Genomic DNA, 23972 nt, shown 5'->3' with positions numbered 1-23972 from the left:
TTTTTCCAGTGTATATTGTTGTCTGCTTTGTCAAAAATCAGTTGGATGTATGGGTATGGTTTTATGTCTGGGTCTTCTGTTCTGTTCTTTTGGTCTATATCTCTATTTTTGTGCTAATGCCATGTTGTTTTGGTTACTATATCCTTGTAGTATTGTATGAATTCTGGCTATGGGATGCCTCCTGATTTGCTCCTTTTGCTTAAGACTGCTTTGCCTTTTTGGACTCTTTTCTGATTCCAAATGATTTGTAGAATTATTTTTTCTAGATCTGTGAAATATGACATTTGTATTTTGATGGGGATCCCATTGAATCTGTAAATCACTTTAGGAAGTATGGACATTTTAACAATGCTGATTCTGTCAATCCATGAGCATGATAAATTTTTCCATTTGTTTGTACCAGTGATTTCTTTCCTCAAGGTTTTGTAGTTTTCTTTGTAGAGATCATTCACCTCCTTGGTTAAGTATATTCCTAGGTATTTTATTTTCTTTGTAGCTATTGTGAATGGTATTGAGTCTTTGATTTGACTCTTAGCTTTACTGTTATTGGTGTATAGAAATGGTACTGATTTGTCTGTGTTGATTTTATAACCCAAGACTGAATTCATTTATCAATTCTAGGAGTCTTTTGGTGAAATCTCTGGGGTTTTCTACATATAAGATCATATCATCAGCAAAAAGCAATAGTTTGACCCCTTCTTTCCTGATTTGGATACCCTTAATTTCTTTCTCTTGCCTGATTGCTGTGGGTAGGACTTCCAGGACTATGTTGAATAAAAGTGGTGACAGTGGGCAATCTTATCTTGTTCCAGTTCTTAGTGGGAATGCTTTCAACTTTTCCCCATTCAATATGATGCTGGCTGTGGGTTTATCATATGTAGCTCTTGTAATTTTGAGATATGTTCTTCTATGCCAAGTTTGTTTAGGGTTTTTAACATGAGAGGATGCTGAGTTTTGTGGAATTCTTTTTCTGCATCTATTGACATGATCATGTGGTCTTTGTTTTAGCTTCTGTTTATGTGGTGAATCACATTTATTGATTTATGCATGTTAAACCATACTTGCATCCCTGGGATGAAGCCTCCTTGGTCATGGTGGATTATTATTATTATTATTATTTTTTTGATGTACTGTTGAATTCAGCTCAGTAGTATTTTATTGACAATTTTTGGCATCTATATTCAGTTAAGAAAGCGGGACAGAAAAAAGTCTTATTCAGAAGATGTGATGGGCCACAAGTGGACTGTCCATGGTGGTAGAGATCAAGGATGTGCATGAACCCAACAGAATGAATCCCTCCTTACCAAGGCTTATGTAGTTATTCCCACTTCTGAATCCCCTCCATGACAGCAACAGAAACCAGTGATGACCTCTTGATGTGGCACTACTCCTCAAAGGAAGCAACTGGATGCTTGTTACTTTACTGACTCTCTTCCATTTTAGAAGGGCCTGCAATTTTTCTCAAAACAACAGGCACCTATTCTGGCATAGGTTAGCATTTTCTTACTGTGGAGTCTCTGCTGACACCACTTTATGAAGGCTTATGATGTGTCTACGCCGTAGGTATGGGATTTTCCAGGACGGAATAAAGATTTTGGTCATTCCACAAGATAAGCCACTAAGAACTGTACAAATGGTAGCTGAAGATGAAGGGAATTTGGAAGAAATACTGGAGAAAAAAAATGACAAGTAGTAATTAAGGCCCTGACTAGGGACTGGATTTCATCACCCTAACCTCCCTTTCCATGTCTCCCCTTAGTAAAGGAGACCCACTAAAAACCTATAGGAGTTTTTCTTCAAATATTTATGGAGAGTAGGTCCATGTGGCACAAGCATTGTCCTGTTGGCAACCCTAGAAATATACCATTCAGTTCTCCCTTCAGTAGAGAACTTTCCTCCCGCTGCAGCAACTTTCAAATCCCCTGCAAGTTTCCATCTAGGCCATGCCCTTCACATGGAAGTCCAGACAACAACTGTGCAAAGGAGCAGTGCTGAGACTTGACCATTTCTTCCCAGCACAGGACTCCTATACCATAAAATTTTGTTCTAGAGCTTTGTGTTTTGGGGCAGAAACCTTAGTAGGTCTGCATCACAGTCTGAAGTTCTCACTGTTCAATTTTTCTTCCCAATCCTGCTCTTTTCTGTCCTTGTCATGTTCTCCTCGCTTCAGCTCATCCTATCAGTACTTCTTCCAATAACTTTCTTACTTCTTGTCAACCTCCAGTCTTGTTAATTATCCCTCATATTTTCTGTAGCATTTTTAGCCTGCCTCCTTCAAAACAATTATTACACTACATTAGAACATTTCAGTTGTTTATTGTTAACTGAAACAAGTATTATCAAGGTCTATACTTGAGAGAAAGAAGAGCTTTAATCCTCAGAAATGGTAGTAGCCTGCTGGGTGGCCACTGAAGCAGAGCCCCAGCCAGAAGCCAGGCACATGTGCTTCAGAGTCGAGACAAAAGGCAACAGGATTTTATACTGAGTGGGGTGGTCAAATACGTGTATTTAGCAAACTATAGGAGGAGTCATGAATATTTATGAAGGGAAATCATACCCATGTAGTGTGCTTTATCTCTCTTATCCTAACATGCCTGGTTGGTTACTTGTTTTTTTTATTTTTTGTATTTTTTTTTATGTCAGCATATTATGGGGGTACAAAAGTTTACATTAGATATATTGCCCTTGCCCCCCCCCCCCGTTTTTTTTGTTGTTGTTTTTTTATTTCAGAATATTACATGCTTGGAAAGTTAGTTTTAAGGTGTTTCTGGGGCCCCCTTGGCCAAGAGAGCTCCATTCAGTCAGCAGAGGGTTTAGAATTTTACTTTTAGTTCACACTTCCTTATCATCCATGGTAAGCATGTTTGCTCATCATTTAGCAGAAATGTAGTAAATATCTAAGTGAATAAGAAAATATATTTTACTGTCCCCCAAGTAGCTAAAGTTGTTGCTACTATGTAAGTAAAGAAAAATTCTACTAACTTTGAAAAATTAAGCTAAGGCAAGCCAGGTAATAAAACTTGACACTGATACCTTGTAAGAAAGCCTTAACCCATATTGAGTAGAGTATTGCATGCCATACAGTTACTTTCACCTTAAGATTAGTGGGATGTTTAAAGCAAATAACTAAAGGACATGTCTCCACTGTTTTAGCATGTTTTTAAATATGAGAAATATTCAAAGGAAACACAAGAGAAAGAAGTTACTGTTTAAAAACAGATATAAATCTTAACCATAAAACAAAGAGACTAATTTAATTACAGCAAAACTTCTTGTGAGTTGCTTTGGATGGCAAATTTGAATACACTGAAATGCTAAGCTTTATGTCAAAATCCATTACATTGTGTTTCACTTTGTTTTGCACAGGGCGGTAAAAGTTTCTGTTGTAAAATAACGATGGAAGGATATTGGGAAAAGCCTTTGATGTGTTCACAGTATAGTGATGACTTTTAGAACTGAGGTTGGCTTCTAGAGTTTTTTTTTTTTTTTTCTGGGATGAAAGAAAAAAAAAAAAAGAAAAAATACTTACACAATATAATACCCAAAGATGATGATGAGAGAGAAAAAGGAATATGGCACTATTAACAAGTTGATTTTTAACAAATAATATCTTTCTAAGGCATTCTGGAAAACTTTTCCTGTTCATTACTCTTATCAATTTGGGATTTCTGGTCATCCTACTTCCAAAATGTACATCAAATTATGAAATTAAACAGGACATAATAGTAACCATGACGGTAGTCTAAACTAATATATTGACTTTCAAAGTGTATTTGAACTCTCTCCCTGGTGAATACTTGAAAAAAGAGAGCCCTATAATTTATGCACGCAGACTGGCTGGTAATAGCATAAATGAAATCTGAGTATATAAATCAAAGTTTTGAACTGAAGGTCCTTGAATAGTTGGGTACTAATGAGGAATTCAAAGTCCTAATACTCTTTTCTTGTAAGCATTCAGTGTGGTAATTGTTTGATTTCTGGCTATCTTATTTAAAAGCCACTTATTCACAGAGGATAAGAGAAGAATTTCAACAAAATAGCATCTATGAAAGGTTAAGTTTCTTGTTAAAACTTTTGAGGAATGTCAAGTGAAAATCTCAGTATAGTAATTGATTTTATGTATGCAGAAAATCTAGTGGTCTGAAAAGAAAACAGAAAAAATGCTACTGTCAAAAATTGGCATTTGTATTAGACGATTCAGTATATTTTCCCTTACATAAGGCTTCAAAAATCTAGTAGCTATAAACTTTAAATTTCTTATATCTAAAAATTTTAGTTATTAACCAACTTTGGTGAGTGTGTATGTCATCACTACACATACAAGTGTGGTTACCTACATTTAAATAGATTTTTTTTATATTCTAAGATTTTTGTTAAAAGGTTTTTGCTTAGTAGAAGTAGAAAAAAAAAAGAAGTAGAATTAGTTGGTGTTATAGAATACATTTTGCTTTTGAAATCTGTGATCCAGATTTGGAAAGGAAAGGACAGCATTCCAGATTCTAATAGAACATTGATTTAATCTTCACAGTGCCTTTCTGTCCATCCCCTTCCCCTCAATTCTTATTACTATTTTCTTAGCTCATATCCCTAGCATCAATTAACAATTGTAATGTTCTAATAGTATTGTCCCAAATTTATCAGAAGTAACTTAGTGACTTTAAACACTTTACTGTGAAGCAGGAAGCATAATGTATAAACAGGGAGTTGAGTTAACAGAACACATTTGGATATATCTGTTCTTTCAAAATATACTTATTCCACACCCATTTTTTAACCTCCTTCATTTTCATTAAGTTTTAGGAACTTCTGTGCTCAACCTTCTCTATTATGATAGCCTGTCATCTCATTTATTTGCTTTGTAAAAGAATAGTATTTATTGACTTTTTCCTTAAGAAAGCCAACAGTCATCATTTTAAAAAATTGCAGAATACATAAGGCAATAAAGAACAAATAATTATTTATAATAACAGTACTCAGATCAGTCATGATCTATTACTTGATTTCATCTCCTCACAGACATTGTGTCTGCTTTCATCTACTAAACCCAACACTGCTTCCTGACCTGAAATCTGGAAATTAGCTTTTGTCACTTAGCTCATGTCATCCAAAGTGCCCTGGAGCTTATAAGCATTCTCTTCCTCTTCTTATTTAGCCTGTTACTCTTTTTGTTTTCTCTAAGGACAGTTGTGATTATGTCACTGTCAATCACTTAACAACATCAAAAACAAAAATAACAAAAACACCAACAAAATAAACTGAATATCTGTGGCATTCCATGTTTACAGAAAAAAACTTACTGGACCATTAAATGGCAGGACTGACTTGGAATCTTGGTGGAGTTAGACGTAGTGATCCAAGTGTAGTCCCAATATCAGACCACTTTGCTGTGGGAATATAGTTTACACACTGAATCATCTTCTTTTTCTTAATAGGAGACAGATCAGAATGAAGCTTGTATGAGTTCAGGAATATTAACACAATACCATAAACTGTGTTTCTTAAGATAAACTGCCCACGGGTCCAGATAGAGTCACTTTAAATTCCTTATTTCAGTGCTTCTCTTGATAACCTACTTCTTACAGCCTGGTCATTGATTCACTGATATAATAGTTTTTGTGTCTTAGTGTTTGCTCATGAATTATACTTACCTTATGTTTGCCATTCCTCCTCCTTTTCTCTCCCTCTTTCCAACCTAAATTGTCCTGACCGACCTTTGATCTAAGGATTCCAGTGTCTGCCTGCTAAACCATAGAAGGACACCTTGCTGGGTGTCTTGGGTGCTCTCAGAGTAGTCACTTGCACTTGAGTTTCATTATGCCCTGCTCCTCCCTGGCTCTGCCGACACTTATCCCGAGCACAGGGCTTCTCCAGGCGTCACTGCCCCTTCTGCCCAGAGGGCCATAGGGCCGTCTTCACGGAGCAGTGCGTTATCTGTCAAGCGTGACTACTCTCTCCACTGGGTTCTACTGCTTTTTTTTGTTTGCTCCTGCTTAATCTTCAAGCTATATCCATCAGGAGAATTAAATTTGTGTGGCTTCCATGCAGGGCAGAGCATGAGGAAGTTTATTTTTATAAAGTGTTAAAGGACATCCCCTCCATCTACACAACACCACCTACCTTGTAAAGTACACACTCTTTACATCAGTGCTGAGCACTGTAGACACTAGTATTACTAACAGGAGATCCACTGTTTTTTTTTTTTTTTTTTTTTACAACTTTATTGATAAACAACTGATGTACAAAAAACCTGTATACATTTAATGTATACAATATGATGAGTTTGGACATATGCTTACACCTGCAAAATCATCACCACAACCAAGATAATAAATGTATCAACATCACCTCCGAAAGTTTCCTTGCATCCCTTTTGTTTTTTTTCTTTATTTTTTTTTTAGTAAGAACACTTAACACAAGATCTACTCTCTTAAATTTTAGTGCACAGTGTCATGTCATTAACTATAGGCACTATGTGGTAGAGCAGCGGTCCCCAACCTTTTTGGCACCAGGGACTGGTTTCATGGAAGACAGTTTCTCCAGGGATCAGAGGGTGGGACGGGGGAGGGTTGCTTTACAGATCATCCAAGCGCATTACATTTATTGTGCAGTCAGCCTCTCTGCTAATGACAATCTGTATTTGCAGCTGCTCCTCAGTGCTAGCAACACCACCTCAGCTCCACCTTAGATCATCATGCATTACATTCTCATAAGGCGCTCGCAACCTAGATCTCTCACATGAGCAGTTAAGAGTAGGGTTCATGCTCCTATGAGAATCTAATGCCCCAGCTGATCTGGCAGGAGGTGGAGCTTATGAGGTGATGTGAGTGATGGGCAGTGGCTGTAAATACAGATGAAGCTTCGCTTTGCCCCCGGCTCACCACCTGATGTGCAGCCAGGTTGCTAACACGCCAGAGACCTACACTGGTTCGTGGCCCCAGGGTTGGGGACCACAGTTGTAGAACATCTCTCTAAAATTTGTTCATCTTGTATAAATGTAACTTTATAGCCAATGAACAACTCCTCCCCCATCGTCTAGCAACCACCATTCTATTTTCTAATCCTGTAAATTTGACCACTGTGTGTCAGTGAGTCTCACAGAATCAGATACCAATATAAGATTAAAACTGCAAAAGATTTCTTGGGAGAGATGCTGTTAAGGATGAAGTGGGAGGGTGCGAAAGCGGGCAGTGTGAGCCTTCAGTTTACAGTGCATGCTGACTCCAAGAAAGGAAAAAGGCAAAGAACAATTGTGTGGAAGAGTCTTTGACTGTAGTGCGGGTCTGAAAAAGCCTGGATCGGGCTGCTGGGGAGTTCCTGTGCATTGCAGGAGTGCTGAGTCTGGCCTGAGTGAACCAGCTCGAATATCATTCCACCTTCACCATATCAGTGATTGGGCGGGAGAAGACAAGAGGGAGTGTGGTGTCGCTGTGATCACCCTGGTAGATCCATGGGTATGCATGAGCTATTCTCTTGACAGCAGGTTGTTTAGAAGCAGACTTCAGTGGGTTTCTTCCATGACCTCAGCTTCTACCTGCAGGGCTATAACTCTACAGGGTGCTGAGGCAAAGTAAGGGAGAATATATATAGCAAATAAATGATAACTCATCTCCCAACCCCTCACCGAAGTGTTATCCAAATCAGAGTTTTCTCTCTTTACCTGCTATCTTCTCGTCTCTCTGCAAAATCTAGTTATAATTCTATGGTGACTTAAGTTGGGTACAAATCTGATTCTCAGATAACACTGAATACAAACAGTTTCTCTCTCCTTCTGATAGCTTGAGTCTATTTTGGAGATAATATTGTCTGGCCAATTCCATTTCATGGAGGAATATTGCTTCTCTAGACTGCTCTGCAACATATCATGGATGTAAACTCTGTGATCCTTTGCTCTGAATATTAGCCATACAATTTGGGGTTCACCTGATGGAGACAGCTTGGGGATCAAGCTGGGTTCCCCACGACACTATCATTAAGTATCAAAGGTTAGAAATGAAAGGAAAAAAGTAACTATGTTCTCTATGGATGTTGAAGGCTGCCAAACCCTTGTGTTATATTAAATTCAATCACAGTAGTCTGTGCTCTTATCTGCAGTTTCACTTTCTGCTGTTTCAGTTAGCTGCTGAGTTCCAAAAATATTAAATGGAAAATTCCAGAAATAATTCACAAAATTTAAATGTGGAGTCATTCTGAGTAGTGTGATACAATCTTGTGCTGTCACTCTCCATCCTGTCTGGGATGTGAACCATCCCTTTGTCCAGTGTATACACTCTGTATACACTAATTAATTGCCGGTCATCTACATCATCTGCTCTGAATATCCGACCATTTATATCATCATAGCACCAAGATCCTACTTCTGACATATCAGCTGAATGTCAATAGTAGCCTGTTCACCTCACTTCATCTCATGATGAATGCATTTTATCATCTTACGTCATCACAAAAAGGATGAGCATAGTACAATAACATTTTAAAAGAGAGACCATATTCACATAATTTTTATTATAGTATATTGTTATAATTCAATTTGATTATTAGTTGTTAATCTCTTTCTGCAGCTGATTTATAAATTAAACTTTATTATATGTATGTATGTACAGGAAAAAAACAGTGTATATATGGTTTGGTGCTACCTGCTGTTTCAGGCATCCAATTGGGGGTCTTAGAAGGTATCTCCTGCAGATAAGTGAGGACTACTGTATTAGTTCTGCTTCAGTGGAGGAAATTTGTAAAGCAACTCATTGGTTTGCTTTGATCTCTGTGCTTATGACTGCTATAATATATTAACTTACTGTTTAGCACGTATTCATCCTACTTCCTCCACAATTCCATCTTCATGTCCTATCAGTGTTCACCTTGATGATTGGCCTGACTTTGTCCAAAACCACGTGGGTGGAATTTGACAGAGTATCAATCCCAGCCTATATCTTAAGAGACAATGTGTCCTTTTGCATGTTTCTCTGAGATTTTTAACCTTTACCAGAAGAAAAGCAAAGCCTGGGTGGACATTATCGTTCCAGCCTTGTACTGGAATGAGATCTGGGTAGCGGAAGTAGACTCAAGGACCAGACTCAACAAAAAGCATGAAGCAGAGCCATGCAAACTAACACAGAGATGTGAGATTGAGAAATAGTTACCGACTCTTGCTTCCTATTGCAGTTATTTTATGAAGCAAAAGCTACCCAAAAGAGTAGACTATTGTCTCCAGTTTCATGGCTAAGGAAGTCAAATTTCTGTGTCCTTCTTTGGGCTCTGAGATTCGCTCCCTGAGCCTCATCAATGCAGGACAGCCCTCTAGGTTTCCAGTTATAGTATTTCCCATTTAAGCTGCTTTGTCCTCTATGCTGGTTTTGGTTGCAAATAGAATGGGTTATGGGAAACACACACATTAGATAAGTTGAAAAGGATAAAATCAATAAGGGATTTCCAACAATGAGGTTTGATGTGAAAGAGAGAACCTCCATTATATACATTTGTGTCATCAAAGTAGACAGATTTCTTAAGGTGTAAGCACAGGGACATGAAGCTAACACATAGCAAATAGCAAACAAGTACCTCTGAATGCAACATCATGCTCCTTTATGGATGAGATTGAAAGCATGTCACATTGCTCTTATCCACTGAAAATTTTGTAGGAAATGCACAGAAACAATGCCACTTGTTAATTTATGGAACTGACCCAATAAAATTAAAGAAGCATAGGTACACTAATAAAAGTGGATAGTGAACAATTAAGCAGTTTATTTTTAAGTTTCACTGGGAAATTTACACAAGCTTTAGCAAATATTGTCAGTTTTGCTGTTACTAAACAGCAAAATGTAAATTATAGCAAGCTGTAGTGAATTTGAAGGCTGCTGAAATCAATACTAGACAGAGGTTAGGAGCCTCAGATAATCTAATAAGTTGATAAAAACTTTGTAACTTAGATATGACAATCTTTGAGAGTAATTTTAGAGCATCAAACTCATGAATAAATGTATACATGTGTGTATATATGCGTATTTCCATCCAGGTGGCAACATGGATCTACTTTAAACATGCCATTAGTTACAGTATTCTAGAAATTTTTTTCTACGTATCTCATGATTGTTAGTTTTCAATTTCATTGGATTGGTAATAGGTTAAATTGTACCTTTTCAGCTGAAAGGTAGATTCTTAGATTTTAGATGTATGTCTTTCTACCTTCATTCTTATTTTTCTCCAATATTTCCCAGGCCTACACCCTTCCTGATTCCCACAAGTCTTCTGTTTTGTGAGTAACACGGCAACCAAGCTCACAAAAGCAGCAAACATTTTAGTTTTCTATTCAACTTGAATTCTAAGTAAATGTCAGAATAGATTTAAAAAAAAAAAAAGAAGGAATTATTATGCTAAACTCCAAAAGTAACTAAATTCCTCAAATACCTACAGTGTATTTTCCAGATGTGCTGAATGAACAAATATATATTTGTAAAGGAAAATATCTATTGCTGATTGCATATTCTGTTTTTCTTTATCAAAAAGTCAAAACATATCATTTTAAAGATCAACAAATAGACATATCATCTTTTGTTCAATTAACTCAAGCCTGTGATACTAGAATTCTTATGAAGTACATAGACATTTTCTTGCAATCCATTCAAAGAGAAGCTTTTGTTTGGAATTTAAATTTCAAACTGCGCAGCAGAAGATACTTTCAAACATCTAGTTTCACTGTTAAAAAAACACTTAAAATTCAAAACAAAACAAAAACCATGAACAATTCACAGTTCTAATTTTTAGAATATATTATGTTTGATATTCTGAATTCAAATTAGAACTCTTGGAGATCATATTAGGCTTAAAAACTACAGTCCATTTATCTCAGGGACTAAACACACCTGGGCAAAAAAATCAAAAGTATTTTTTAATTTAATTATTTTTATAAGAGAAAGATTAGCTTTAAGATAATATATTTTAGCCAATTTAAAAAAATGTACAATTTTTGCACTGTATTATTTAAAGGCACCAATTTCATACTAACTTAAATAAAAATCTTATTGACAGAACACTTAATTTTTATCTAGGATATGAATTTCGTAATGTCATTTGTAAGGAAATTATAAAATTGGCTTAAAAGATATGAATTGGTATGACTATTAAACACATGTTATAACAGATTATCTTCCAAAATTAATAATTTGTATTGTGTTCACTGATTTTAAAAATACAGTGTAGGCCAGGAGCAGTGGTTCACGCCTGTAATCCTAGTGCGCTGGGATGCTGAGGCAGGAAGATCGCTTGAGCCCAGAAGTTCAAGACCAGCCCGAGCAATAGGGAGACTCTGTCTCTACTAAAAATAGAAAAAATTAGCCAGGCACAATGGCACACACCTGTAGTCCCAGGTACTTGGGAGGCTGAGGCAGGAGGATGCCTTGAGCCCAGGAGATTGCTTTGAGGTTGCTATGAGCTATGGCACCACAGCACTCTAGTCCAGGCATCAGAGAGACACTCCGTCTACTAAATAAATAAATAAATAAAATAAAAAAATATAGTACTGTGTGATGTCACAAATGGAATTATAACTGTCTTTTACTACTTTTTTTTTTTTTTTTGAGACAGAGTCTCTCTCTGTTGCCCAGGCTAGAGTGAGTGCCATGGCATCAGCCTAGCTCACAGCAACCTCAAACTCCTGAGCTCAAGGGATCCTCCTATCTCAGCCTCCCGAGTAGCTGGGACTACAGGCATGCACCACCATGCCCGGCTAATTTTTTCTATATATATATTTTAGCTGTCCATATAGTTTCTTTCTATTTTTAGTAGAGATGGGGTCTCGCTCTTGCTCAGGCTGGTCTCGAACTCCTGAGCTCAAACGATCCGCCCACCTCGGCCTCCCAGAGTGCTAGGATTACAGGCGTGAGCCACCGCGCCCGGCCTGTCTTTTACTTCTGAGAGGTTCAGTTGAGTTGTTATTGTTGTTTTTATTAGTAGCAGTAGTGGTATCATGCAAGACGGATTATATTACACTGTCACCTGTTCGACAGTAATGATCTTCAAAGTTTTTGTCAAAGTCAAAAATATAGATTCCCCTTCCTTCTTTCCTTGCTTCTATCCCTCCTTCCTTCTTTTTTTCTTCCCTCCCTCCCTCCTTTCTTTCTTTTCTTTTCTTTTCTCCCTTCCCTTCCCTTTTTTCTCCCTTCCCTTCCCTTCTTTTCCTTTCCTTTTTTCTTTTCTTTTCTCTCTCTCTCTTTTTCTTTTCTCCTCTTCCTTCCCTTCCCTTCTTCATCCTGCCCTCCAAATCTTTTTTTTTCTCTCTCTCTCTCTACTTCTTTTGTTTCTTGCTCCCTTTTTTTCTTCCTTATTTATTTTCATTCATTTATTTCCCTTTGAAAACTTAAATTGTTTTATGGAAATTAAGTCAATAAGATATACTTTAATCACAGCAATCTCAAAAAGTCAGATTCATATTAATCTTATGACTTAACTCATCCTTATATTTAAATTTATTTTGTAATAATGTGCTGAACACACTTGGTAAAGAAAACTGAAAATGTACAATGCAGTAATAAAAAATAAACTTCATCACCTCTCAAACCACCTCCACCTTTACTAGTGTTACGTGTATGTGCTTTTCCCTACAATTTTCATGCATATACCAGCATATAAACATATTGTTTTATATTTGTGGTTTCATAAAATTCATATTCTTCAGCATCTTTCTTTTATCATTTTTAAATATACCTTAGAACTCTTTATAAATCAACATAAACCTAATAATTTTTCCCCAGGGGAATTAAATATATGAATATATCATAATTATTAAAACAATCCCCATATTGATGAACATTTGGGTTGATTTTGTTTTCTAGGAACACATTTTGTGTATGTTCCTAATTACCTAAACATTTCTAGAACAAAAGAAATCTAGGTTGTCTCCATGTTTCTCTAACTACAAATAATATTGAAATGAATATGTTTAGATATGTATTTGGCCACAGCTTTGTATATATATGCATAAGCATAAGCAAATTCTTACACTGGGGTTGTTTGAGAAGAGTAATGTATATTTGTCAATTGGATAGATATTACCAAATAATGCTCTACATTCTTGCCTGAGAGTTCTCATATCTCCACACTATTACTAGTATTCAGATTTCAAACTTTAAGAAATTTCTACAGCTCTCACAACTGAAAAATGCTTCTTCATTCTTGTTTTGATTTATATTTCTGCTAGTATGAGGAGAATTAAAGCTCACAGGTCATTTTTAATTCTTGTTTGTGAAATATCATTCATAGCTGTATTCGTCTGTTTTGCACTTTTGTAAAGGATATACCTGAAGCTGAGTAATTTGTAAAGAAAAGAGGATAATTTGGCTTACTGTTCTGCAGACTGTACAAAAAGTGTGGGGCCAGAATTTGCTTCTGGTGAGGGCTTTGGGGAGCTTCCAGTTAAGGTGGAAAGCAAAGCAGGGGCAGGTGTGTCACCTGGTGAGAGAGGGAGGGGGTGGTGCCCAGCTCGTTTAAATAACCAGCTCTAGCATGACCTAATGAAGTGAGAACTCACTCATTATTGCTGGGAGGGCACCACGCCATTGATGAGGGATCTACCCCCATGATGCAAACACCTCCCACCAGGCCCACCATAAAACATTGGGGATTGAATTTATGATCTTTTATATAGAAAACCCTAAAGAATACAAAAAAAAAGACTCTTAAAATTGATAAATAAATTCAGCAAAGTCTCAGGTTACAAAATTAATATATACAAATCAGAAGCATATCTATATACAATGAGAGTCAAATCAAGAACTCAATGTCATTTACAATAGCTGCAAAGAAAAGAAATTATGTAGGAATATACTTGCAAAGGTATGGAATCAACTTATTAATAATTGCCCATTAAGAGACAAGTGGGTAAAGAAAATGTGGTATGTGTGTGTATATGTGTATGTGTGTGTATGTATACACACACACACCATGGATTACTACCCAGCTATAGAGAGGAGTGATATAATGTCATTTGCACCAACTAGGATGGAACTGGAAAATGTTATTCCAAGTGAAGTATCTCCAGAATAGAAAACAAACCCTAGATGTTCTCGCTAATAAGTGGGAGTTAAGCAATGGATACACACAGACATATAGTGGTGTAAAGGACATTGGAAACTAAGAAGGGGTGAGAGTCGGGGGCTATGAGTGATAAAAACTTACCTATCAGGTACCATGTACGTTACTCTGGTGGCAGGCACACTAAAAGCCCTGACTTGAGCATAATACAATTCATCCATGGAGCAAAAACACTTGTACCCACTTAATAGTTTGAAATTAAAAAAAAATACTCAACATGAGATTTGGTAAGGCCAAACATCAAATCATACCAATAGCCTTTCTATATATTTTTCTTTAATAAAAATTATGTATTCTGGAAAAAAGTAAATATATGTAACACTGAACCAGTCAAATTGAGAAAAAAATGTGTTTTTGTTAATGTTAAATTTTAGATGCCCTGGCTAGGTAATGCTTACGAAATCTAAACATCAAGGATTCAAAAGAAAGTGTCACTTCTACACAGCTTCAGACTTATCTAAATGATAATCAATTGCTTTTATTTCAACAGATACAGCTGTAAACATCCTTTAAATATTCTAATATGTATGCATTTTCTATTAAGAATGAATATATAAAGATGATATAATTACTACTTTTCTTTAAATATATTGTTGTATGCATTTTTCCTTCTCTAATAGTATAGTCTAGTCAAGGAAAACTAGACCTTAACTAAAAATAATTCATTTTAGAGACTTTTCTATTTTTATATATTAAAATTTATTCCAGTTAATATCATGAAATGTTCATGTTGGAAGGAAACTTAGGTGAAATCGATCTAGTCCAACACATACTAATACAATAGAGGATTAGCTTCTTGCAACAGTTACTTTTAAACCATAGAAGTTATTTCACTGAGAAAACAACAGCAAAAAGCCCAGCCATTATTCCCCCTACTTAATTATTTCAAAGATTTTTGTGAGAGCAATCAGGAAAACCTATGTTGTTAGATTAATTTTGTAAATAATTCCCCACTGTGCCCCATTGCCTGGATGAATATCTTTGTTGGCTCCATTATTTGGGTTATTATTCTGCAAATAGGATCTAAAATATCATTGACCATACAGAAACTCTGACCTAGTAAATACTGAGAAATGCCAGGAAAAAATGTGTGTATAATATAAAATCAATGTCAATCAATGAGTCATCTTTGAGGGAACATATCCATAGTGCAAAAATACACTTAATGATTTACTCTGAATTGTTGCTAAAACATCAGGAAATCTTCAGTTTTATTAATTTTTTATTGCAAGCTTTGGAATGAAGACTATTGTTTCAATAATATTCCCTACTTTCAAAAATAGTTATACATTCCCAGCTTATTAGAAACTTTAGTTTGAATTTTCTCTTTTGGCATACCTAATTATATACTTCCTTAAAGTACTGTGACTAAAGAGAACAAGAAACAATGTTTTGAGAATATTATATATGGCTTTTTTTTTTTTTTTTACTTTAAAGTGCCATTACATTGTATTGTTCTCCTTCAAGAAATTTCTAAAAGAGAATAGTAATAACAAAAAAATGGGCTGGACACTCACCCAACAATCAAATCCACAGAGATATTTGCATGGTCTGTATAGAACAGGTTCATTGTAATCAATGTTAGTCCTTCTTAAACTGAACAAAAATCAAGTAAAATGATTTCAAAGAAAAAACATGCAGGCTTCTTCTTCTTTTTTTGGAACATTAGGCATTTTTCCCTGCAGACTTAAATTCTCTGATTCATAAAATCTTTCTCTTTTCAGCAGAATGATATGGATTAAGAAAAAACTCATTTTAGTAAAATAATATTGTTAGATGCATGTATTGCTGTCCAGTAAAAAAATTAAATTGGTTCTTTTTGCTTAAGGTTGGTTTGGTTATACATGGTCTTCTCTGGCTCCATACTAAGTGTAGAATTATTTTTTCTAGATCTGCAAGTGGTGCAAAGGCAATTTATGTAACCAAAGAGTTTGTATCCCTGTAATACTCTGAAATAAAAAAAGAAGAGATGAGAGAATAAAATTGTTTTCAATGAGTAGCAACTTCAGTCACATAAAAATATATAAGCTTGTCATCTCAAAGCCAGATGCAGGGAATTCTAATTTTTTTCAAGTGTTAAATGTGATAAGGAAAATAAAACTACTGACATTAAAAAAAAATTAAATTTTGCTTTTCCTTATTAGAATTTTTTTTATAAAGAGATGTGGATTTTTATAAGTTTTTAAGGAATTTTTCTACAATAAAACAAATATTATCTATTATATTGATAAATATACAAGTACAAACAAGAATCAATATTTGATTAAATTATACTTATGTAGGTGATCATTATCTATAAAACAGATCATAGTTTCTAATAGAACTTACCTTATCTAATACTGCTTTTTTTTTAATTTTATTTTTATTTATTTATTTTGAGATAAAGTCTTGCTCTGTCACTCAGGCTAGAGTGCCGTGGTGTCAGCCTAGCTCACAGCAACCTCAAATTCCTGGACTCAAGCGATCTTCCTGCCTCAGCCTCCCAAGGAGCTGGGACTATAGACATATGCCACCATGCCCCACTAATTTTTTCTATTTTTAGTAGAGGTGGGGTCTCACTGGTGCTCAGGCTGATCTCGAACTCCTGACCTCAAATGATCCTCCTTCGTCAGCCTCCCAGAGTGCTAGGATTACAGACATGAGCCACTGTGCCCGGCCCTAGTATTACTCTTTAGTTAAAAATAGGTTTTCTTCTTGAACTGGAAGTAGATTTTGATTCTTAAAGGAGTTAATAGGCCTATCTTAAATAGGACTTCTAACATACTGATGTTTGGGACATTTATTTATGTTAGCTCTTCAAAACATTTTTTGAAGAGCTAATTTACCTTGGGTTAGAGTTTTGTCAAAGTTGGAGACACAATTAATAAAATAGGTTATAATACATCACAGTTTTCTTTGGCAACACAAAAAACATAACTTCTGGAAAGTTAGAAAAGACTTCACTGAGATGAAATTTTAACTTGGTTCTGAAGGAATATAGGGAATTACTAGTGAATTATCAGGAATAAAGGCAAGTCACTAGGAGGAGGCAACAAGAAATACAAAGGCAAGAAGTTAGAAAATAAGAGGTAATATTAATAATAACAATATTACTCAACTCAATATTACTCAATCATAGAGTTGATAAAATCAACTTTCTCTTTCTTATAAGAAGATACTCATTTAACCAATTTACTAGAACAGGAAAATTTACCTAGTTTCTGGGAAAACCATTAAGTATCTTTTGCAACAATCTAAATAGGAATGATGACAGCCTTTACTGAGGCAGTAACTCTGGAAGTAGAAGAGACAGGTACCAACTGAGATGCACTTCTCGGGTAGAATCAGCATATTTGGTTGATTTACTAGAAGTAAGGCCTAGAAAAGTGAAGCTAGAGGTCGATGTTAAGAGTTCCTACTCTCCGACTGGGTGCATGGTGATGTCACCACCCAAAGCTTAAAAGGAAAATGGCATAAAATGTAGGGGGAGGGAAACAAGGTCATTCTGCATATGTTAAATGTAAAATACCTGCAGAAAATCTAGAAAAATGAAACGCAGAATTAAATACATGTTTTGTGCTTGGGAAAGTGGACAGAAATAGTGATAGATACAGTGTGTAAAGTAGTAAATTTGAATTTATGTGAAAGGGAAACAAAACAAAAGGAAAAAGAAAGATTGAAACCTATAAGTTCTAAGATGTTGTAGATACTCAATGTTGGGAATATCATTCTTATACATAAGGAAACAAGTTTTCAATTACAGTCAGGTATATTATATAAATCCATAGAATGTTCCTGTCTACCCTGAAGCATCTTTCATGGAATATTTTTTGTCAGCTAACATAAAATCTTAAAATGGGACTATTAAAAGATTTTTCTATAAATTGATTTGAATTAGATCATAATCTGTCAATATAAATGTTTGAAATCAAATGAAATTGACAATAGTTTTAACCTAGAAAACAATGGGAATTTTGCATGTTCAACACAATAAGCTTAAAGTATAAGGATATGACTTAATTTATTGACCTTAAGTGGAGATAACACATGATTAGGTTAATTTTGGTACATGCATTTATATCTAAAGGAGTCTTGATCAAAAATGAAATAAAAATTACTAAAATTCCTATATATGAAACAAATTATTCAAACATGATTACTAACAATTCAAATATTTATTATTTCACAATTTGTCTAGATGCTAAATTTTGTAGATATTTTATAGGGAAAGTCTTGGAACAAAATTACAGTTTTATATGAATATCGTTTGATATGTTGTTATTTCCAAAAGTTTTAAAAATAATATGCTGGAGAACATACAAGTAGAATCATGCCTTCATAGACCCTTATTTTCCAGTTAGAAAAAGAATAAATTGACAGAATGCCAATGAAGGACTCACTTGAGCAAAACCACTAGGGGTGAATTGCCATCACTGTCTTTTCTATAGGCTGCTACTCTCAATGGCAATTAGAGTGGTTAATTCTAAAGTAAAATAAGGTTTAAATACAAGTTTAGACCAAGGAGAATGAATCCACTGTCTTTTCTCTTTGGGGAATACTTGAACCTCCTTTAAACCTGAAGTTTTTGTCTTCAGGGAAAGATTTAGTTTGTATAACTCTTTACAATTTCTAGGAGATATTGAAGAAATTGTTGCAAATATAAGTACTCCACTGTGGTCTAACCTGGATAAATCTGTGAAAAAATACCTGAAATTCTGTAGTATCCCTAGTGAAAGAATGAATTTAATACCCACTTATGGTGGTTTCTCTTCTCAAAAAGAAATAAAAAAGAAAAAAAACCACACAGATTTATTCATAAGACATTGAACTGTTTGAAAGGAAGAAAAGACAAGGCAGACTGGCAAAAAATATCGCACCTTAGTGCAACCTGTGATCTTGTTTGAGTTAGATTTCTGTGCTCGCGTTCTATCTTGTTTCTCTGCTATGAGTTTCACGTTCTTCCCACTACAGACTTCCTCACACACTTTCAACCACAGTTTGATATTTTAAATGTAAATCAAATCATGAATCTTTTCTGCTCAAAAATCCTCCAGAGATTTTCCATCACACTCAGAATAAAACCTAAACTATGAACCATGATCCAAAAGGCCTTTTTTTGATCTGAAACTGACTTGAGTGGCTAGCTCGCTGCAGACTCCCATCCTCATTCTCTGCTCTCTCTGAGATGCTCAGACTAGAAAGGGTAATTTCTTGCTTTAATAAAAGGAACTCTTTAAGAAATTATCTTAATATTTGTATACAATAAAAACGAAACTTCAAGTTTTTAGAAGAGAGAGAGGGAGTAAGAGACACAACAGACTTCAGAAAGCAGCAGAGAGAGAATGAGGATTAATAGCAGAATGAAGGGAGAGTGGAAGCTTTCTTCCATCCATTCCAAAGCCTGTGCCTGCCGGAACCATTTAGTGGAGCTGCTGAACAGCTTTGTTAAGCTGTTTTTGCCCTAGACTCAGTTCTGAACTGTGGGCATTCAGTGGTGTAGAAAGGAATCACAGGGTATGCCAAGCACACAAGACAAGGCTTCCCAGGCAGGCCCAGTGTTGGGACTCATCTGCATAATCCCCTCACCCTGCTCAGAAAGAGGAAGGAGGACCCCATGAATCCTGGGGATGTCAGTCCTGACAGCTTTATTACAAAGAAGGAGCCACTCAACTTGCATGCATTCTGGCATGGCTACTTCCAGGCATGTTAAATCTACACAATTAAAGAGGATACCCAGGTTTATTGCTAATTTATTTATAAGGAACAAAAGGAGAAAGATAAGGATGATGAAACAGATTTGACTAAATCATGGGTTCAATTTCAGCAGTTGCTTTCGGCTGCCCAGGACTATGAGAGATAAGGAGATGGAAAGACAATGAATTTTTTCTTTTTTCACTCCGTACCCAACACTGCTACTTGTCAATACATGCATCATTACTGGCAATGCTATTGTTTTCATTTCTCTCCTTTCTATCTCCTTCTCTCCTCATTTCCATTAGTAAAGGAAAAGTTAGACCATTTCCACTTTATAAAAAATATATTTTAGTAATAAATTCAGCTGTAATAATTATATATACACATACACGTATATGTAGTTGGTTGCACAAAGATGACTATTATATATAAACACAATGTTTCCATATTAAGAAATAAATGTTAGTGCTTTGATTAAAGAGTTTACCTAGGCATTTGTTTTTTCTGAGCTAGAAGTAGAACTAGAGAAAAGGTAGCAAAATATGAATATTCAAGAAAACTATAATTATTACAAATAAGTAATGCATGCTTAAAAACTAATGAAAATTTATCTATTCCAAAATGTTTCAAGGATTTTATTTCCAGCTTAGATTACTCTCCTCCATGTCATAACAGAATCCCTTCATTTTATGAGAAGCTGTTTATTGAATGTCCATATCCTAGAGTTCTAAATATTGGAGATGTCACTGAGAACAAAACAAACAAGGCCACTTTTTAATGGTGCTTATATTCTAATAGAAAGGCAGTGCTCTGATAAGTAAATGCAAAATAAAACTAATATAAAATAGTGATAAATATCATGAAAAATAAATGGCAAAACTTGCTGTGACATTACTGTGGGGATGAGGGCTATTTTGGTAAGGGGATAAGGACAATCGAGCTAGGAAGGTAATATTTTGAGAAGGAGCTAGTCATGTGAGTATCATAGGATGAGGGTGCAGTCAGGAGTAATAACAGGGACAAAGGCCCTTTATCCAAAAAAGGGCAAATTAGAGCCCGGTGGCTAAACCCTTCCTACCATGTATTTTTATAAATAACGTTTTACTGGATCACTGTCATGCCAATTTACTTACGTATTGCTAATGGCTGCTTCTGTGGCACAAAAGCATGGTTTGAGTAGTTGTGATGGAAACTATATGGCCTGCAAATCCTAAGATATTTACTATTGGTAATTTCCAAAAACAGTTATCTCACTCCGGGTCTAGATTCTATTAATCAAAAGAAGAATGTTATAAGAAAGTTAGGCGACTGTCAGAATTAGAATTTTATTGAAAGTAAGATGGAAAATGGTACAGAATATCAACAGAGAAATGACATACTCTAATATGCATCTTAAAAATATTTGGCCTGGCTCTGTTATAAAACCAACAATGGAAGCAGGCTGATAAGTAAAGTGCTTATTACATTAATTCAGTTAAATGATGATGGTGGATTAGACAAGGGTACAATAGTATAAAGGGACTAAAATGGCCAGATTATGGATATCATTTGAGATGGAGTGATCAAGACCTTTTGATGAATTAATTTAAGACTATGGAAAAAGGAAGAAAAAATATATTATTTTGATATTTGAATGATTATTTAAATGATGTCATCATTTACTTAAATGGGAAATATTATCCAGAAATAGATTGCGGAGTGATAGGTCTTTTGTGAATTTGTTAAGCTTAAGCTGTATAATAGACAATTTGTCCTGGACATTACACAACACCAGGAATAACCTGGTTATATAATGACTTTCTTTGTCTCATTCTACAGTTTTTGACTTAAAGTCTGTTTTGACTGACAGAAACATAGCTTCCCTTCCCCCTGCTCTCTTTTGGTTACCATTTGCACGCAATCTTTTTCCATCCCTTTTCATTCTCTCTGTGTCTCCTTAAAAGTGAAACGAATCTCTCACAGACAGGATATAGTTGGGTATTTTTAAAATTCGTTCTGCTATATTATGTCTTTTTACTGAGAATTCAATACATTTGCATTTAATTATTGATAGGCAAGGGCTTATAATATTAACTTTTAAAATTGTTTTTCTGATTCTTTTGTAGCTCCTTAGTTCCTTTCTTTCTCTTCTGCTGTCTTCCTTTGTGATTTGATGATTGTAGTGATATGCTCTGCTTTCGGGAGAAAAAGTCCTTTACCGGTCAACCTGTCCAGATTGGTCCTCAGGTGGGCTGGCCTGGTGCCCGGGTCTGCAATTGTAGGCCTTGCTTCTGGGTCTGCAGGGGCCAGCTTGGAGCCTGGGGCAGTGGAGGTCTTCCCAGAGCCTGGGTCTGTGGATGTTGGCTTGGTAACTGGTACAAAGGTGGGCCTGGAGCCTGGGTCTGCAGGTGTCAGCCTAATGTTTGACACCACCAGTGCCAGCCTGGTGCTGGTATGGTCCTAAAACTTGTGTCCATGGGGGCCAGCTCAGAATCTTGGTCTGTGGTTGCTGGTCTGGCATCTGGTGCTAGGGTGGGTCTGGTACCTTTGTTCAAGAGGGCTGGACTACAGCCTAGGTCTAGTGCCTGGGTTTGTAGGGGCCAGCCTGGAGCCAAGGTTTACTGGGGTGGGCCAGATGCTGATGTCTGTGGTAAAGTTTGGGGGTCACTTCATTCTGCTTCTCCTACTCAGAGGGTACCTCTCTCCATGCTGTGCTGTGCAGGTTTACATGACAGGTGATGTGCGTGATTTGATGTTGTCCTTCCTACCTACACTTTCCAGTATGTCTTTTCTTATTTCTGTGTTCCACCAGGTGCTGTAATCTCTCACCTGTGTTCCTTACCTCTTGTAAAGTTCTTTTCATATGCTAAAGATTGTTCAAATTGCTGTTTCTGTGAGCAGATGAGCACTGAAAACTCCTTCCTATTCTGCCATCGGCTGATGTCACTTTCCTAATTTTTTTTCAATTAACATTTAAATGTAAGACCAACTGCACTGTTTATATACTCTTGGGGATGACCTGGGAGAGTGAGGAAAACTGTTCAAAAGGAGATATAGAAGGACATGGAGAAGAATATCTCTTCATAAGGCTTGAGGAGCAAGATCCACAGGTGGAGGTTTGGGGCATGGATGGATACATAGATGTGTAATTCAGTATAAGAGGAGAGACGGATATGAATGGTAGATTAGTAGACATGAATGGAGAAAAAGTAAGTAATCCCTAAATGATTTCTTATAATTTCCCAGATAGTATAGAATAATTTCATCATCAGAGTCAGGTCAGAGAAGTCGGGCTTTGAGGAGTGATGAGTGTGAAATATTTACCTTGCATAGTGGGGAATTCTGCATTTTAGGGAAGTGTAGCAGGATTGCTGGGCAATTTTCAGCGCACATTTATTATTTGCCATTATGAATTTTAAGTGAAAATGGTGAGTATTTTCAGAAGGTTTTTGTTTGTTAATTTTCCTGGTAATTTTCACCTCTTAAAGTGAAGAAAAAGATTGGGTAGCTAGCTGGGTTTAAGCAAAGCTAGATTTGGTCAGGCATGATAGTAATTAAGGCTGTTAATAAATTTGCTTAGTATCTCCTCTTTCTATCTTCCCTTTAAAAATAAGTATAATTATGTGACTTGCTTTTATTTTCCCAAGACATGTCAGCAATTTGACATATGTTACTTCTGAGTTAAAGCTCTAAGAGCCGTAGCATAGTTTTCATTCTCGCTGCTATAGCAGCAGGGGATACTAGATGAGGAAACTTTGTTAGCTCAAGTCTCAGAGTACAGATATGGACCAGAAGCCCTAGAGGACCAGTGACAGATATATAATAATTACAAGGAAGATTTTTTAAAAGTATTATCTCTTTATTGTGAATTGATCCAAGGATATGAACAAACAAAGAGATCGATTTGAGTCTTATTATTATAATTTAAAATACCCTGACTAAAACAATAAACTAAAGCTAATAATATAAAGATAGGAGAAGGGCTATTTACTAGGGCTGTTTACCAGGGCATGATTATACCCCTACACAAATGAATCTGAGCTTCATAAAGATGTTGTGTTAAAAGAGAATAAAAGATGGCAGGGTCAATGGATTGGATGTCTGAATAAAGTTAAAATAAATACTTTTTACTTGAGAATAAAACAGGAAGTTACCCAGAAAGTGGGTGGCTCTTAAAGAGCACAAAGGTTGAAGTTAATTTTTTTCCTTCTTTCGTTTTTTAAATTTTTATTTAT

At 35.8% G+C, this 23972-nt stretch overlaps 1 pseudogene; it reads left to right on the top strand.

Annotated features, from left to right (window-relative positions):
• The first annotated feature begins 21910 nt into the window (after window positions 1-21910).
• Window positions 21911-23972, top strand: part of LOC138374282 (cysteine dioxygenase type 1 pseudogene) — a 167083-nt pseudogene continuing 165021 nt past the window's right edge.

This window comes from Eulemur rufifrons, chromosome 24, assembly GCF_041146395.1.
Source record: "Eulemur rufifrons isolate Redbay chromosome 24, OSU_ERuf_1, whole genome shotgun sequence".
NCBI classification, from domain to species: Eukaryota; Metazoa; Chordata; class Mammalia; order Primates; family Lemuridae; genus Eulemur; species Eulemur rufifrons.
The sequence above is the reverse complement of the archived record's forward strand: the minus strand, read 5'-3'. Positions and strand labels throughout refer to the sequence as shown.